At 37.9% G+C, this 18,631-nt stretch overlaps 1 long non-coding RNA gene across 1 annotated transcript; it reads right to left on the minus strand.

Annotated features, from left to right (window-relative positions):
* Positions 1-521: 521 nt before the first annotated feature.
* LOC124234227 (uncharacterized) lies at positions 522-5,036 on the minus strand. Its single transcript, XR_006887254.1, has 3 exons — positions 4,911-5,036; positions 4,329-4,423; positions 522-911 (listed from the first exon to the last, which is right to left on the minus strand). It is a non-coding gene; the product is annotated as an uncharacterized LOC124234227 (long non-coding RNA).
* Positions 5,037-18,631: the final 13,595 nt, after the last annotated feature.

Raw genomic sequence — 18,631 nt, forward strand, 5'->3', positions numbered from 1 at the left:
GGTGATTGCCTTCCTTTTGTAGGTCTAGCTCTTCTAATTCTAATTGAATGAGAGAGTGTATATAAAGAGCTTAGAACAATCTTCACCCCTGGTATGTGCTCGAAAAACGGCAACTATTGTTCATTATACAAATAATTTATAGAAATCAAGGCTTCTGGTAAGGCAGAGCCATGTATAATTTAAAGGTTTTAGCTTAATCAATTTGAAAAAATGAGAATTAGAAAAATCTTTAGGAGTATTTACTAAAAATATAACTTCAATAATTTTCTGTAGTCATTCTAACTCAACAATGTTTAAATCTTTTGTTTCTTTTTAATAAAAGTTTTAATATGCCTAAAGGAAAGCTACTTGTGTTACAGTTAGATATTTAACCTAAACACTTTCATTTCCATTATCTGGCATACTGAAACTGCAAACTCATTGTCGTAGTGAGATGTTTCAACAATGTTTATATCGTGTAAACAGAGGACCATGACAGAGCAAGTTATTTTCAAACAACTTATTAATATGTGAACGTCAAAGTGCTTGGTATGAAAAAAATAACCACTGGAAGCATGGCTTTGAAAGAACAATAACTGGTTGACTTTGTCTTAGGTATCTATTGCTGTACAACAAATTACTGTAATCATAGCAGGTCAAAGTAACGATAAACATGTATGACTTCCCAGTCTCCATAGGCCAGGAACTTGGGAGCAGTTAGCTGGGTGATTCTGTCTCAGGGTCTCTCATGAGGTTATAGTCCAGAGGTCGTCCAGGGCCACAGTCACCTAAAGGCTTGCATGGGGCTTAGGATCCTTTCCAAGATGACTCACTCACCTTCTGCTATTTGTTGACAAAAGGCTTCACATGATCCGCTCTAGGCTTCTCCATGGGCTGCTTGAGTATTCTCATGGCGTAGTGGCATGCTTTCCCTAAAAGTCAGGCATCGAAGAGAGCAAGGAGGAAGCCACATTGTTTTTATGATTTAGCCTCAGAAGTCACACATGGTTGTTTCACAATATCCTGTGGGTTACACAACTCCATCCTAATAAAAGTTGGAGGGGACTACAAAAGAGCATGAACACGAGGAGTTGAGGATCATTAGGGTCCATCTTGGAGGCAGGCTACCATGAACCTTACTTGAAATCTAATGCTTATAAAGTACTACATAAGGAAATTGTCAGTTTAGAAAATCATGTTAAATTCAGCTCAACAAGCATTTTTTTTTATTTTTACCTGTATGTATTTCTAAAACATATACTTTTATTTGTTTGTTTTTATCTTTATAATAAAAAAAAAGGTAGCATGCTGTAGATAATCTCTTGGCACTTGATACTTTTTGCTTGGTACTGTATTTGTAAGATTTATCCAGTTGTGAGTGTTGTCGTACTTTATTAGTTAAGAATGCTGTGTAATATTCCATTGTGTGATTGCACAACAGTTCTTTAATCCCCACTCCCACTGATGGACGTCCAGGTTCTTTCTAGGTGTTTGCTATTGTGAACAGTACTGCTGTGAACTTTTTACACGGCCATTCTTACATTGCCCATCATACATGGGAAGAGTTTCTCTTGGATGTATTCCTAAGAGTAGAACTGCCATGGGGCTGGCTCCGTGGCCGAGTGGTTAAGTTCGCACGCTCCGCTGCAGGCGGCCCGGTGTTTCGTTGGTTCGAATCCTGGGCGCGGACATGGCACTGCTCGTCAGACCACGCTGAGGCAGCGTCCCACATGCCACAACTAGAGGAACCCACAACGAAGAATACACAACTATGTACCGGGGGGCTTTGGGGAGAAAAAGGAAAAAATAAAATCTTAAAAAAAAAAAAAAAAGAGTAGAACTGCCAGGTCACCCGGTAGATGAATATTCAGCTTTAAGAGATAATTCCAATCTGTTTTCCACAGTGATTGCACCTATTTACCCTCCCATTAGCAACACAAAAAACATTCAACAGATTTTCAAGACTTCTCCTTTTTTCTTTTTAAGTTGAAGACTATTTTAATTTTAGTACTACCCCAAAAAAGTGAATAAAAACTATAACCCTGTCTAGGAGGAGACTACAATGTAAATGAGAAGAACCATCATATCTAAAAGAAGTAGGCAGCAATTCCAAGATACTATGTAAGTATTATGATAGTTCCCAATAGCGTGAAAGTAAACATCAAGCAAACTTTTCTGTGAATGTTCCTGTGATGCTACAGGAACATAAACACGTAGTCTGTCACCCTCATGCCTCCTTTTCACCCCTCCTCATCAAGGCTGGGGACATGGTACAAACTTCAAAATTCATTTGAAGTTTCACATCTCATTTTAAATTTTTAAAAAATTGCCCATTACTCCAAAATACAACCATTTTGTTTCAATGTAAAGTAATATTTTTATCACTAATCTTTGAGTACAATTGATAACCCAAAGTTGTGTGACGTATTTATGTTGTGTTAATCCCTTCTTCCTCGCATATTCACAAGTACATATACCTCAACTGAAGAAGCCCAGTTATAAGTGATGGGGATGTCTTGGATTTTCTTATACAATCTCAATATCCATTTTCGGAATAAAGTAATCTCACATTGGAAATATTTTCAAACAACTTTTTCAAAAGGCATTTTACATACCACAAGTTTCTTTTGAAAAACAAATACTTTCTTATTGTTGAAATGTCATATTTACTTTGAAGGGACAGATTAAGTGTGTTTATTTGTCAAAACTACATGCTACATAATTCTAACTGCCATTTGTCTTTACAGAAAAAGTCGGCAGATTTGTATCGTTTCTGTCATGCATGCCATTTTTTACTCTGGTGGAAATTAAGGCAGGAACTTCTGTGTTACAAAATATTTTAATAGTTTAATAGTTCCACCTCTGTGATTGCTTGCAAAGTAGCCATAAATTCTGCCTATTCCTGCAATGTGATTTTACAGACCTTCTCATGAAGAAATGAAGTATTTTTCTCTAACCTTTGAGTCTGGGCTTGGCCACGTGACTTGCTTTGGCCAGTGGGACATTAGCAAAGATGATGCAAGCAAAGACTTGGAAAAAGCTTGTGGCATTGAGCTTCCTTTCTCATTCTGCTCTTTGCTCTTCACTAATCACCAAGTGTAGAAACCTAGACTAGCTGGTTAGAGGATGAGACACCCTGTGGAGCTGAGATGGGTTATCCCATCTGAGCTCCTCCACCCCACAGTCTGCCAGCTTATGAGTGGAGGCATCCTAGACCATCCAACCCCAAACGACTCAGCTCGTATCAGAAGAACCACTCAGCCTACCCTCAGAGTCATGAGAAAGAATAAAGGTCACTGTTTTAAGCCACTAAGTTGTTTGGGGTTTTTTTTCTTTTTTCTGTTTTCTTTCTTTTTTTTTTTTTTTTTGGTGAGGAAGATTGTTCCTGAACTAACGTCTGTGCCAGTCTTCCTCCACTTCGCATTTGGGACACCACCACAGCATGGCCTGATGAGTGGTGCACAGGTCCATGCCTGGAATCTGAACCTGTGAACCCTGGGCTGCCAAAGCAGAGCTCGCGAACTCAACCACCACACCACCGGGCCAACCTCAAGCCACTAAGTTTTGAAGTGGTTTGTTACACAAGAAAAGCTGATTAATACACTCCATCTCAAGAGCAAGGTATTATACATTCTATATTCAAAGTTCTTATTTTGTAAATTAGCATAAAGATGACTTCCTGTAGCATGTAACTGATATTGTGTCCCAAAATTCTCAAAAAATAAACCAATGGCTGAAGGAACCACTGTCAACCCCTCTTTCTTCTGGAGAGCATACATTCTCTGACTTACTGACCCATTGAAGGCCTTAGTGTTAATCTGTATATTACACATTAGTATGTATTTTTCAGTTTTAGGAAGATTAAATAAATAAAAATACATCTAATATTTTCTTCATTTACCTCCATTTTGGAGCTCAATGGAGTCCAGTTAATAATGAAGGTAAAGTCTATTTTTCTGCTTTTTTTCCTTCTCTTTCTCTCCAAAAAGCTGTTCTCACAATATTGAGAAAGGGAAGAAGGGTATGGCAATTTCTATTTTTCTTTTCACCAAATACCTCATCTGTTCATTTGATACAATTGAAATAACATTTGATACTTTTTTATATTGTTGAATTTTAACTATCTTTGGGGGTTTTCACTGAAAGTAGCAAAATAAAATGCAATACTGTGCTCACAATCCTGCAATAGTTATGTTGAAACTCATTTTTTTTTTTTAATTAATCTTGAGTGTCCCTGAGAGACCAGCCATTCCAGTTTTCCAGAGACTAAGAGGGTTCTTGGCATTTGGGACTTTCAGTGCTAAACCAGGGAAAGTCCTGGGCCAACGGGAGTGAGGTGTCGCACTTACCGATGACCGTTCAGCTGGCTTTCAAATGACTGGAGTCCTTCGGTTCTTCTTTTTGCCAGTGGCTTCTGTTTGACCTTTTCTGAGCTCTGAGGAAACTGAAGAAGATGGACAGAGCAAAGTAGAGGAATGTTAGGTAGTTTTTACTTTTATAATTGATTTTAGTAAGAAACATGCCACAAACCTTTCCTGAAATAATACCTCAGTATTCTGAGTAGTAATTTCTTAAAACCCTAAGGTAATTGGGATGACTCTGAGTGTTTCTTGTTATAGGGAACTTTCCTCAGAGAAAAAGATTATATAAGCTTAAATAAAATTAAATGGTTTTTAAAAGTGATCTGGACAATCATGAATCTTCTCTTCAAAATACAAATATAAGCATTTAATTAAATGTTTGAATAATGCTTATAATTGGCATACTAATTTACAGCAAATTTATGTTGGAGTCATATGTTTATACACTATATTTTTGTAGCAAATTGAAGTTCTTTGTATAATAAACTTCACAATATATTTTTATTCATTTTATTGGAGTTGAAGCATTAAATTTCGTATTTTAAAAGAGGATATAGAAATTTTACTTACAGCTTTTCTTTTATGATGTTTTTAGTCAGAGCTATGAATCATTTCACGTTGAATCAGCAAGATAACCCACAATTATATCATTAGTCCTATGACAAAGTACTGTTTCCAAATGATGAAGTTTCTTAGAATACACTGCAAATAGAAGTAGGAACATTCTTATATTATAATATGGTATTTCAAAATGTCTTTATTTTCCACTTATATACATGTACTTAGCATGTGTGTGTGTGTATGTGTCTGTGTGTGTGTCTACGTGTGTGTGTGAGAATGGGAGGGGCAGAGAAAAAATGAATCCTGGCCACTAGCAACAGGAACTTGCTCTCTGTTGTTCAGTGCCCTTAAAATTTTATGTTCACATGAATCACCTGGGGAGCTTGTGAAAGTGCAGGTTCTGATTTTTGAGTAGGTGTGGAGTGGTCCCCGAGATTCTGCCTTTGTAACAAACTCTCAAGTGACACTGATGCTCCCAGGCTGCTGACCGCCTGTTGAGCAATGAGTTCTAGTAAGTCTGTATGAAGAAGAACGCACCCTTCCCCATCACTCCGATGGCCCTACCCTGTAAACATTCTTAATAGCATCATTGCCTGTCTGAATTGTCTTATTTCCTTATTTGTTTACAGATATGTTGTCTGTCTCTCTACCAGGGTCCATGAGGGCAGCCATCTTTTCTGTCTTATTCACTCCTGTACCTCTACTGTCTACAACATGATGAGTGATTATTTCTAAAGATCTATTGGTTAAATAGTGTATTTGCACAAAGACAGTACGTATGTGGTGTTGGTTACTGGATACACACCACGATATATTAGCAGGGTATGGGTGGTTAAGAGCATAGCTTGTTAGTACACTCTCTAGCTGTGTGACACCAGCACATGATGTAATGTCTCCTGCTTCTATGTCCTTATCCATGAAATGAGAGTAATAATATCCATACTTACAGGACTGTCCGGGGGACTAAATAAGTCACTACATGTGACATACTTAGAAAGGTGCCTGGTGCATAATAAACGTAATGCAGATACAAGCTCATGAGCTATAATGCTTTACCACTATTTATTTACCACTATTTAGGTATTTTTATTTAGAAAACCTAGAAGCTTCCTGAAAGCAGCAAGCATATCCTGTGTTCTACCTGGCAGGGATCAAGACTAGATGGGTGGTTTTCAAACTGTGCTTCTCAGAGGCGGGGGATCTATGTAAATCTGCAAGGGCTATCTCTGAGGGGAAGATGGACAGAACCCAGCAATCAGGATTCTGCCCCCCATCACCACCATCACTCAAGCAAAGTAGCTCCTCTTTCTTTTTTATCACATACTGACATTTCAGATAAGCTCCCCAAATCAAGGAATGTGTTGCTTTTTTAAAAGAGATAATTTGAGAACCACAGGACAAGATAATCTCCTCACCTTTATGCAGCTCTATAATCTTATCAACTTTCAAAAAATAAGGCATTAAATAGCACTGCTTATGACCCACAGCAATCTTCAGATAGGTCTTCAAGATATATTAATATTATTATATATTGTTATGTTATGATTAGATTACATTATATATAATGTGTTGATTATATGTTATATATTGATATACAATGAATTACTGGTCGAGGCTTAGTAAGGTCCTTTTCAAGGGGGTGGGGATTGGGACTGCTGACTTGACGTGGGTTGAGAAGTGAAGAACTGGAAAGATGGGCAGCCTCAACTCTTCAGAGATAAGTAGCTCTGAGGGAAGGAGAGAGCCTCTGAGGAGGGTTGAGGATCAACGGAAGATTCTTTCACGGATGCTGGACAGATGCAGGCATGGATGTTTTTTTTTCAGCCCTGTACTTAATTTGTTTCAGCAGGTATTTATTGTCCTCTTCAATTAGACTCTCTTGCCTTTCCTTTAGACCAGTGACTCCAGCCCTGACAGCCCATTAGAATCACCTGGGGAGCTTTCCAACAACACGAGTTCTCCGACCCGTTGACACACAGTCTTTGGAGGGGAGTCCCAGGCCTGGGGTGGTGTTAGTTACTGTTGTTGTTGTCTCAAAGCTGCCCCAGGCGATTCTAACGTGCACTCAGGTTTGAAAACTGCTTTAGACCTTTAAGCTTTGTTTCAAATCAGAACGTCTAAGATTTACATTAAGGAGCTCTTAACACGTTAGTCAAAATTTGTTAAATTTCCCTCTTAAATAGTTGTTTGCAGTTTTGTTCTTTGAATGTGATGTTTGTTAAATCTCGTGGTCAGAATATCTAATGAATAGATTTCCAATTTTATAATGAAATTCCCAGAAATGTATAATTTGATAGATGGGAATTTGCTTTAATAATATATACTTGCCTTTAGTTGGGAAAAAGATATAAATAAATAAATACATAAATATATGCATTTATATAAATGTATATGATGTGAATGCCAGCTTATTAATCAGCTTACTCAAATACAAAACCTGGAAACTGGAAGATGAACAGAGGGGTGTTTTTCTATGACCCCTTCATATTAAACTCGGCTTGGCCTCCTTTGGGAGTATGGAAATCAGCAGGACAGTGGCCATGGAGGTGTGGAGGAAAAGGCTCCACATTGGACTAACCTGGCTTAAATGCTGGCTCTGCCCTCTACTCTCTAGTAGAAATTCCTGAACTTTTCTCAGCTAATTTCTTCATCTAGATATGATGCCCCCTATTTCTCACGGCTCTTGTGAGGTGTAGATGTGATAATATTTATAAATAACCTAGCAAAGTATCCAATCTATTGCAAAAACAAATACCACAACCACTAATGACAACAGTAAGAGCAAATGATGTCCAGTCATCATTTTCTGTGTGCCAAGCTCTGGGCTGTGTGCTCTTTGTACGTCTTAGTCCCTCTTGTAGGACTTAGTCCCTTAGGAGGAGAGGGGAAGAAGAGCGGGATTATAAAGTGAAGTAAAGCTTATTTCAGGCTCCTTGACATGGCAAGGTCAGGGGTCCACCTTCCTGCCTGGTGTGAAACTCCACAACACTTATATTGTCTAAGTTTAACAATTTGTATTGTGTGATTGTGTAACATATCACACAATTTTAAATTAAGCCCCATGCCTACATAGCTACATGTGCTCTAAACTTCCATTAAATGTGAAGAGATGTGTCACAAATTATGATATGTATGAAATTGAGTATGTTTATGGGCTTAGCTTTATAAATATAGCATGAGGGAAGTTAGAAGTGTCCTTTAAATTATTGGCTTGCGGTAGGACACAGACCCAGGTTGTCTGACTCCAGTCTTAACCACTCTACCACACTACCTTGAGGCAAGGGTATGATCTCTTATTTGTTCGTTCATGTAACTGCTGTGCCTTCCCATCCAAAATACTGTTTCCTATAGACGGAAGTAACTAAATCCCAGAGTATATATACTAGAGTAGGATTTTCATTTAGTTTTCCCCAAAATAACAAAAATATAAATTTTAAAGAAGATTACACTCAAATCCAATATTATCTATATTATTACCTAAGTATAGTTATCTCAGTTACTAACCTCTAACATTTTTAAATCACTGCTTGATCTAATCCTGGTTTTTCCTCTGGTTTAGGTAACTCAAATTTGTGTTGAATCTCTTAATTCGGAGATTTAGATTTCCAGAGCTTATCTGGCTTCTCAGCATCTTTGTGTCCAAAGACCCTGCAAGCACTTTCAACCAACCTTTGATCTCCTTAAAAAATGTAATTTATAGCTAGACTTTACAATGTGTGATGGAAAATATTCCATCCAAGTTTCTCTGTCTCTCTCCCTCTCTTTTTCTCTCTCCCTCCCTCTCTCTTTCTCCCTCTCTCTCTGATTCATCTCTAATTTCTGGACCCTGTAAAATGAGAAATCTTACTCACACCATCACTGTTGACTTGAGTGAAACATGATCTTTCTTCAATTTATGAGCTCCCTGCCAGCTTTCTTCTGTCTTCATGAGTGTTTTTTATTTAAAAATTTTCATACCTTCCTGTAGCCAATTTCTGATCAGTATCTCAAATATAGTTTTTAAAGAAAGACCTCTAACATAGATTCCTTTCTGTCATCAAGACTGTTACTGAAAATTCAGTCTACAATAGATCCTAACTCCTTAGAACATATTTAACCAGTACATGTTAAAACTTAAGCAAAGATATGAGATATTTTCTCCATAATTATAATATTAAATTATAATTTAGGATACCTATACCATATGTTACAGCCAAAATCATTTTCAGCGTTATTGTAGAAATCCAGCATTTTATAAGCCAATTCTTGTGAATTCACTTATAGAGCTGAGTAGACAATTCCTAATAGACCATGCCAGATGCTGTGCCTTCTACCTTGGCTACTAAGTTGTCAGATGAAAGTTTAAGCAATAGTAATAATAATAAAAGCTAACATGAAGTGAAACTGTGTCAAGTGTAGTTATCTAACTTTATACCTGTTAACCTTTAATTGTCACAATAACCTGACCAGATGTTTACTATTGCTATCTCCATTTTACCAATTAAGAAACTGAGGTGAAGTAACTTGCCAGAATTCACACACATCTAGTTAGGGGTAAAGCCAGGATCCAGACCCAGGCCATCTGACTCAAGATTCCTGACCCACTGGGCCACACTGCCTCAGGACAGTGCCTTCATTCATTCACTCATTCATTTCACGAATATTTACTGAATGCTTACCTCGTAAGGCAGGGCCCGTGCCCTGATGGAGCAGTCAAATAATTTGACGAGAGTTTGGTATCATGATAGGACAACAAATAGAAGCTATAAAAGAATACCTCACCCAGTCTGAAGGGTGTTAGAGAAGGCCCCCAGTGAGAAGTGATGTCTAAGTTGGAACCTAAACAACTAGTGGGGATTAAGTAGGCAAAAGAAGCTGTGCGGTGAGCATGAGCTTCCCAAGGCGAAGAGAATAACAGGTGCAGAGGGCAGGAGGAGAGGGGAAGAGAAAAAGGGACTTAAGTTGGCATTGTGACGGGAAGATAGAGTAGGCTAAGAGTTTATGAGAGGGGCTGGAGGGACAGGCAGGGGCCAGATCATGCTGCCCGACTCTGAGGATGCCCTTGAAAGACACTAAGCAGATAGGATCAGATTTTCTCTTCAGAAAAAGATTGCTGTGGCTTCAGTGTGTTAGAAGAGTGGAAAATGAGGGCCAAGGGGACTAGACAGGAAGCTGATCTGGTCATTGGAGCAAGAGATTTTAACAGTTTGACCCAAGCTGACAGTGGCAGAGGTAGCAAGAAGTGGCAGATTATCATCTTATGATATAAAGCTGGGATGCACAAAAATAATGAAGCACATATACAATGTGTGTGGTGAACAGTACATATAACACACACATATAAAAATGCTGCAGATATTTTTTTAAAAATTATTCAAAAGCATTCAAGAGAAAAACAGCCAGAAACAAAGGAACTATATTTAAGAATGAAAAACATAGAGGATAAATCAGGAAGAAATACTCAAGAATTCATTAAATTGTAGTTACAGTAAATAATCGTGTCCCAGAGGAAATCTCAAGGGATAAGTTTTTCCTGCCAGTGATAAAATGAAGGAAATCCTAACAAAAACAAACAAGAAAGGATTGCACAATTTGCTGCAATTAAAAAAAGAGGGATGACTGATTCAAGATATGCAACAGACAAAATCACGTAGCCTCCAGAAATTGGAAATACAGGACAAAGGCATGCCAAGAGGCTGCTCCCAAATTCCAGCGTCTCCTATTACATGAATTTTCTTCCACCTTCCCTTGGCTCACTGGAGCAGAAAACAGGATTCCTGCACAAGTCCTAGCATCCCATCCTCTGTCATCCATGTCTCTTCATGCCCCCTTCTCTCCTCAACTTCTGGAATTGTATTTTAAATACCAACTAAATCCCATTGGTTTGGGGTGTCCCATGTTTGTCAATACCGCTGTACAGTGTCTCTTTAAGTCTAAACAGTAAGATTACCCAAAACAGGACTAGCTCCTAGCATCTTTTCTATGTGGTCCATACACAGTCTCAATTGAATGTCTTGGTGTTAGTGAAATAATTATGGATCCAAAAGGAAGAGAAGTGAAAGGACTTCCATTTAGTGAGTACCTCCTGCACACTAGGCTCCAAGACAGACACTTCTCATATGTTATCTTATTGTTTTAATTGTCCTATCCAATGAAGGAGGTGGGGTTATCTCCATTTTACAGTTCAGGGCACTGTTTAGGAACTTTCCCAAAAGTACTAAGATCTTTAGCATCGAAGACAGGTTTAGAGCCTCAATCTGATTCCAAAGTCTACACTCTTTCTACCGCATCACATTCTAAAGTCCTTGGGAGGAAAAATGGTATTTTCTTCCTTCATACTTTATAGGGACATCATGAGGATTAAAGAGAAATTTAAAAAGAAATTAACTCCAAGAAAACTGGCAGAATAGGAAATACTTTATGAAGGTCACTTCCTTTGGAAAATCCAAGAAACTCTGATTTTTGTCCACGTTGTAATTTAAGTAACAAGCTGTTTTTCTAAAAAAATTATTTCATTAAGAGTTCATTAAGGTGTTAAAAAATATATAATCCATATGCAAGAATGTTGATATTCTTGAACAGAGGCAGTGGTATAGAGAAACCACAGTGGGTTCCACAGTCAGAAAAGAATCCTCAATCCTAACTTTGCAAATTATGAACCACATGGCTTTGGGCAAGTTAACCTCCCAGACCATCAGTGTCCTGCTAAGAAAGATATAGGTAATAGAATTTCTTTATATGTTTGTTGTAAAGATTAAATAATAAAGGTAAAAAGGTCAGCATAGTGCCCAGCATATTATAGGTGTTCTTAAATTACAGGCATAAGTTGAATCATTATTTTTCAAACTGTGGAGGATTCAAATGGACAGCCAAGTTTAAAAAGTGGTAGTCCGGGCCTGTGGTTTTAAAAGATACCGACACCTGGGTGTACCCCTAAGAAATTTGGATTTAATTGGTCTTAGGTGAGTCCTGAGCCCTGCAAGCTTGAAAAGCTCCCCACATGATCCTCATCTGCAAAGCTGAGGCTCTCTGAGCTCAAATGCTAGTGGTGATAAATGGTAAAGGCAGCAGGGAAGAGTGAAGGCTCTGCCCAGCCCTCCTAACAGCTTTGGCACATCACAGGGAAGGCAGCAGTGGATACTTGTCACACAGGGGCATCGCTGATTGGTCAGTGTTGGCCAGAGGTGCTGTAGAAATCAACCAGAGAGATCTTCAGCCTACCCCTGCCTCCAGCAGGGAGACCCGCCGGCACTCTCCCTCTTCACCTGCCCACACCAGAGGGAAGAACAGGGTAGCAGGAATGGGGACATATGTGGAGAGAAGAATCTGTGTCCATTTCTTCCTCCAAGCCATAGAGAAAACAGACAGTTTCAGCCAGAGCAAAAGAGAAAGGATAAGCTTCTTGTAGAATTTGAAATTTTAAAGTGAAGAAGACTTCAGTTTTATATACAACTCTGATTATCTACTACTAACACATAATTCCAAAATTTAGTGGCATAAAATAACAACCATTTTATTATGCTAGCCTCTAGGAGTCAAGGGGTGATTCTCTGCTCCACAATGTCTGGGGCCTCAGTTGGAAAGACTGGAATGGTGAAGACTGGAAGCCTCTGGAGACTATTTTCACTGACATATCTGATACCTAGCCAGGGACAATTTAATGGCTCAGCTTTTGACCAGAGTCCTTCAATATGGCCTCTCCCTGTTACCTGAGCTTCCTCACAGCACAGCAGCTCCCAGCTAGTCAAACTGATGACATAGTCCGGGACTCCAAGGACAAATTTCACCTGTATTTTATGACCTCACCTCAGAAGACACATAGCAATTCTGTGATTCTCTGATGATCAAAGCAGTTCCAAGTTCACCCAGATGCGAGTAGAGGAAACGAAAACTAGACCTCTCAATGGTAGGAGAGTCTCGGAGAATTTGGAAATACCTAAATAGGTCTGACCTAATACTTAGAGAGACAGGAAGTTAGAGAATCTCGCCAATATGTTGGGAAGAGACAAGATACCCAGCAGGAAACGAGATAGTTAATATAGTGCAGCTGGGGACAAAGAAGTTATTGTAACAATTTTATGTTTATGCCATATCACATTGAGAATCCTTAATAAACCATACAACAATTTACCATATGCAAGAAAAAAACAGAGTCTGTACACTTATGTGAAAACCAAAACCAAGAAATCTATAATTTAAAAATGGCCTGTTGCCACATGCTTGCCTCTCTGCTTAAGACTCGGTTTCTGTTGAAACATTTAATGGGTAAGACTGTTTTGAATTGAGTATCTTTTTTTTTTAACTTTTTATTGAGATTATGATAGTTTACAACCCTGTGAAATTTCAGTTGTACGTTATTGTTTGTCAGTCATGTTGTAGGCACACCACTTCACCCTTTGTGCCCACCCCCCACCCCCCCTTCCCCTGGTAACCACTAATCTGTTCTCTTTGTCTACGTGTTTAACTTCCACATATGAATGGAGTCATACAGAGATTGTCTTTCTCTATCTGGCTTATTTCACTTAACATAGTTCTGAATTGGGTATCTTTTTGAAGTTAAAATGGAAGGAATATATAACTAGTAAGAATTTTCATTTATGAATCTCGTTATAAATCTTGGTACACATTCCTGACAAATATACTGTGATGCATGAGCATAATTTACCCCATTTCGTGCATTTTAAAAGACAAGATTTAGGAAAATAAGTATCTCACTCAAGATCACAAAATGAACGTATGCGAGCCTCCTATTTTAGCAGATGGCCCAAGGCTCCTAAGGCAGATGCTTCTTTGAGAGCAATGGATACTTCCTGAAATAATGTATCTTGTTAAAAATCATTTTGAACAGCCCTTCACAAATAGAATAGACAGGGGAAGTAAGTGATTGCATGCCCTTCCCTACAGCTGCTACTCCAATCTGCTGCACTCTTTTTCCTAGAGAGATAATGACTGTGAATCATACCAGCTCCTGCTTTGAAAACAGTCCACAGACACTCTGAGCAGACAGGCTTCTTGGCAGCAAAACACCTCTTTCCTTTCGACCACAGGTGAGTAGTAGTCACCATCTTAAATAAGTCACAGCTGCTAATTCAAGGACCAGCAGATTATCCACTTGATAGCCAAGTCATGATAGCATGTTATATTTGTATTTAAAGAAGGCCGACTCTTTTTGGACTTTCCTTAAAGGAGTTTACACATATTGGAAAACGGTAGCCAAGCCAAATGTCAAAAATCACAGCAGTTTTCATAACTGTCTACTATCTAGAAAGCAAACAGTGAAGCTTTCTTTCAGATGGGCAGACATTGCAAATGAGATCATAAGATTTTCAAGTTTGGTGGTAGCAGAAAACTGTGTGCTACAAGAAAGGAGGGAATTAGGAACATGAGAAAACACTGAATCAAAGGGATAATAGGCCACACTAATTTCAGCCAAGTGTGTGGGAAGAACTGTAACCCATATGCAAGGAGACATGAATTCCCCTCAAACATCAAAACCCCAGTGAGGGATAAAGTGGACAACTGAAACTATACCCAGTGTGTTGTGTGCACACAGTGGGATGGAGCCAGGGTGGCAGAAAGGAGGAGGAAGAGAAATCATTGCTCATGGGACACCACCACCCATAACTTAAAAGACTTCTGGAGGATGTGGGCAAAATGGAACCTCACACATGCTGGTGGGAATGTAAAATGATTCAGTCACTTTGGAAAACAGTTTTGCAGTTCTTAAAATGTTAAACCTACAATTAACCATCGGACCAATGATTCTACTCTAAGTACATACCCAAGAGAAATGAATTCTTCTATGTGAATGTTCATAGCAGAATTACTCATAATAGCCAAAAACTGGAAGGAACCTAAGTGTCCTTCAAATGGTAAATGGATAAACAAAATTTGGTACATTCACACAATGGACTACTACTCGGCAATAAAAGAAATGAACTACTGATACATTAAAAAAATGAACAAACCTCAAAAATATACTAAGTGAAAGAAGTTAAACACAAATGACTACATAGTATGTGATTCAATTTATATGAAATTTCTAATGAAAGCAATAGGTGAGAACACTAAGGTGACAGAGTCTAAAGGAGTTACTTAAAAATTTCAGTAATACCTTATGTGTTTTTATAAGACAAACAATAGAATAGTGTTTTGATGAATGTAGAAATTAATAAATCACTTTAGATATACATCTCAATAACATCAAGCTTCTACTGTAACTTAATCAAGACAGTGTAGTCTTGTAAGGAAAGACATATTTTGAGGAAATATGTAAGGAAAGACATATTGATGTAGGGAAAGGCATATTTTATGTTTTCTTATTTACTCAAGAAAAATTAAAACATATCCACAAAATACATGTATACTAATGTTCATAGCAGCTTTATTCATACGAGCCAAAAATAGGAAGCCACCCAAATTTCCATAAAGAGGTGAATGGCTAAACAAATTGTGGTAACTCCATACAATAGGATACTACTTAATAATGAAACAAACTAGTGATATAGTGACAGCATGAATGAATCTGAAAAACACTATGCTGAGCAAAAGAAGCTGGACATAAAAAAATATGTACTATATGATTCTATGTATATGAAATTCTAGGACAGGAAAACTAATCTGCAGTGATCAGAGACTATAAGTGGTTGCCTGGGGCCATGCAGATAGGGGATTGATTGCACAGAGGCAGGAAAACACTTTTTGGTGTGATGGAAGTGTTCCATATGTTGACTGTGGTGGTGCCCATTGTCTAGTTTGTGACTAAGCCCAGTCTGCCTGGTTTGTATCTTGGTCTGTCACTTACTTAGGGAAGTTATTTACGTTTTCAGTGCCTCACATCCCTTACCTGTAAAATGGGCATCATAATAATACCCATTTCACAGGATTGTTGTAATTGTTAGAAAATGAGTTAATAAATATGAAGATGTTAGAATGCCTGAGAGACAGAAATTTCTATATGTTCGCCATTATTATTGTTAACAAAGAACAAAGTTGTATATGTAAGGATGTTTGTTAAAGAGGAGTTTAAAAAAGTGAAAACTGGCTTGCATAGAAGTGGAAGCTGCAATGCTTTCACGTGATGGAATAGTATGTACTCATTAACTGCATTGTTGAATGTGAGAGAATCTATTAGTATAACTTGTAGTATTAACAGTTCACATGAGAAAAATCAGGTCAACATCTCAGTAAATGCAGAAAAGAAATGATGTAAAATTCAACATCTATTCCTGATACAAAGCAAAATAGGTCAATTCCTATATTTAATCACATCAAAAGCCAGCATCAAATTTAATGGTAAAACGTTCAATTTTCCTCTTAAATTTTACAAACAAAACAAAGGTGCTATCACACTACTGGAATTCATTGTTCTGGAAGCAAAATTCAGTGCAATCAAATAAGAAAAATAAAGGAGTCTACATATTGAAAAGGAAGATGCATAAGTGTCATTATTTGCAGATTATATGATTGGACAAAAAGATTAAATAAATTGCATAAAAAATATTTATAAAAATGAATAGTTTTCCTACATACAAAGCATAATGAGAGAAAAAATGAAACAATATCTCATAATAGCAAAACAAAAGCAAATAATTAGGAATCATCTTAACAGTGAATGTGCAGGACAAACATGAAGAAAATATTACAACTTTACTGAGGAGACATCCAAGGAGAGCTGAGTAAATGTTCCTATATAGAAAGACTCAAAACGGTAAAATTATCAATTCAACCTTCAAAAAAATCAATTGAAAAGGAACAAGTCTTTGGCAGGTATTTGACAAAGCTATATTAAATTCATCCAAAAGATTAAATATATCAGAATAGCCAGAGAAAAAAAATTGAAGAAAATAAAATGAGAAAGGACTTGTTTTATCAAATATTAAAACATAAAACTACAGGAACTACAACACTTTGTGGCAGGACTAGTGTATTAGTTACCTATTGTTGCATAATAAATTTCCCCCAAATGTATCAACTTACACAGTACAGGCTTTGTATCTCATTGTTTTTGTGAGTCAGGAAGCTGGGCGTGGTTTAGCTGGGTTTTCTGACTCTGGGTGTCTCACAAGGCTACAATCAAAGTATTGACTATGGCTACAGTCATCTCAAGGCTCAACTAGAGAAGGACCAATTTCCAGGCTCACTCATTTGGTTGTTGAAAGGATTCAGCTCCTCACAGACTGTTAGCTGGAGATCTTCCTCATTCCTTGTTCACGTGGCCTCTCCATAGGACAACTCACAACATGGCAGGTGGCTTCATCAAAGCAAGCAAATGAGAGAGAGAGAATGGGTACTAGTAAGATGTAGTCATCGTTTTTGTAATCTAATTGCTGATGTGACATCCCCTCACTTCTGCAGTATTCTATTCATTAGAAGCAAGTCATAGGCCCAGCCCACACTCAAGGGGAGGGGATTACACAAGGGCGTGAATCCAGGATCAATGGGGGCCATCTCACAAATCCTCCTACCACAGCTAGAGAGATAAACCAATGGATGAACATAAAGAGTATAAAAGTACACCCCAATTCCTTTGAGAACTTAGTATATAGTAAGAATGGCATCCCATATTAATGATGAAAAGCTCTATTGATGATCACGTCATTACCAAATCAAACCATCTCCAAATCATATCTCCAAATAAGCAGCTAGCCATCTGGACACCTACGTCTTCCATACAAAAATTAGTTTCTGATGGATCGAAATTGTACATGTAAAAAGAATAACAGATACTAGAGGTAGATATAGGATTTTTAACAATTATTATCTTGGAGTAAGAAAAGCATTTCTTAACCTGATGCAAAGTCCAAAAGCCATGAAAAAATATTTGCTATCATTTGCCTATATAAAAACTTTTAAACATCCATATGAAATGAAAAATTGGAAAATATTTGCTACACATATGACAAAGAGCTGGTTTCCTTAATATAAAAATAGTACTTTGGCGGGGGGGGGGAGCTGGCCCCGTGGCCGAGTGGTTAAGTTCGTGCGCTCCGCTGCAGGCGGCCCAGTGTTTCGTCGGTTCAAATCCTGGGCGCGGACATGGCACTGCTCATCAAACCACGCTGAGGCAGCGTCCCACATACCACAACTAGAGGGACCCACCACAAAAAATATACAACTATGTACCAGGGGGGCTTTGGGGAGAAAAAGGAAAACATAAAAATCTTTAAAAAAAAATAGTACTTTTAAATAATTAAGGAAAAACCCAATAGAAAAATTGACCAAGAATATGTAAATATCCAAGATATATATGAAAAGATGCCCAACTGAACTCATAATTAAAGAAATGTAATGACAAAGAGAAAAATGAGATACCACTTTTACCTCTAAAAATGGCAAAAAAAAATTTAAAGTTTTACAACCTACAGTTGGCAAAAAGTGCAGAGAGAATGTAAATTCAGTCTTTTTGGATAGCCATTTGGCAAATTCTTTCAAAATTTAAGTGTGTATAACCTTTCACCCAACAACTCCACTGCTAATCACTTGTCCTATGGAATTCATAAAAGCACACAAAGATGTCACGCACACACACTCACACACATACCATTTTGGTTGCAACCAAGGCTGCCATGTGTTGTCTAAGTTGTAGCCTGCACTGGACACCCTGACAAGGTTGCAGGGAGAGTGTGAGGGTGGTAGTAATCACCCGCTCCAATCAACAAACCAAACATTCCAGTGTGGGGCTGTATTTGTCAAGATAAAAGTATATTAGTTAGTGTCCTAGCAGAAAATCGATGGTGCACGCAAATTGG

Source organism: Equus quagga, unplaced genomic scaffold, assembly GCF_021613505.1.
Source record: "Equus quagga isolate Etosha38 unplaced genomic scaffold, UCLA_HA_Equagga_1.0 73442_RagTag, whole genome shotgun sequence".
Classification (NCBI taxonomy): Eukaryota; Metazoa; Chordata; class Mammalia; order Perissodactyla; family Equidae; genus Equus; species Equus quagga.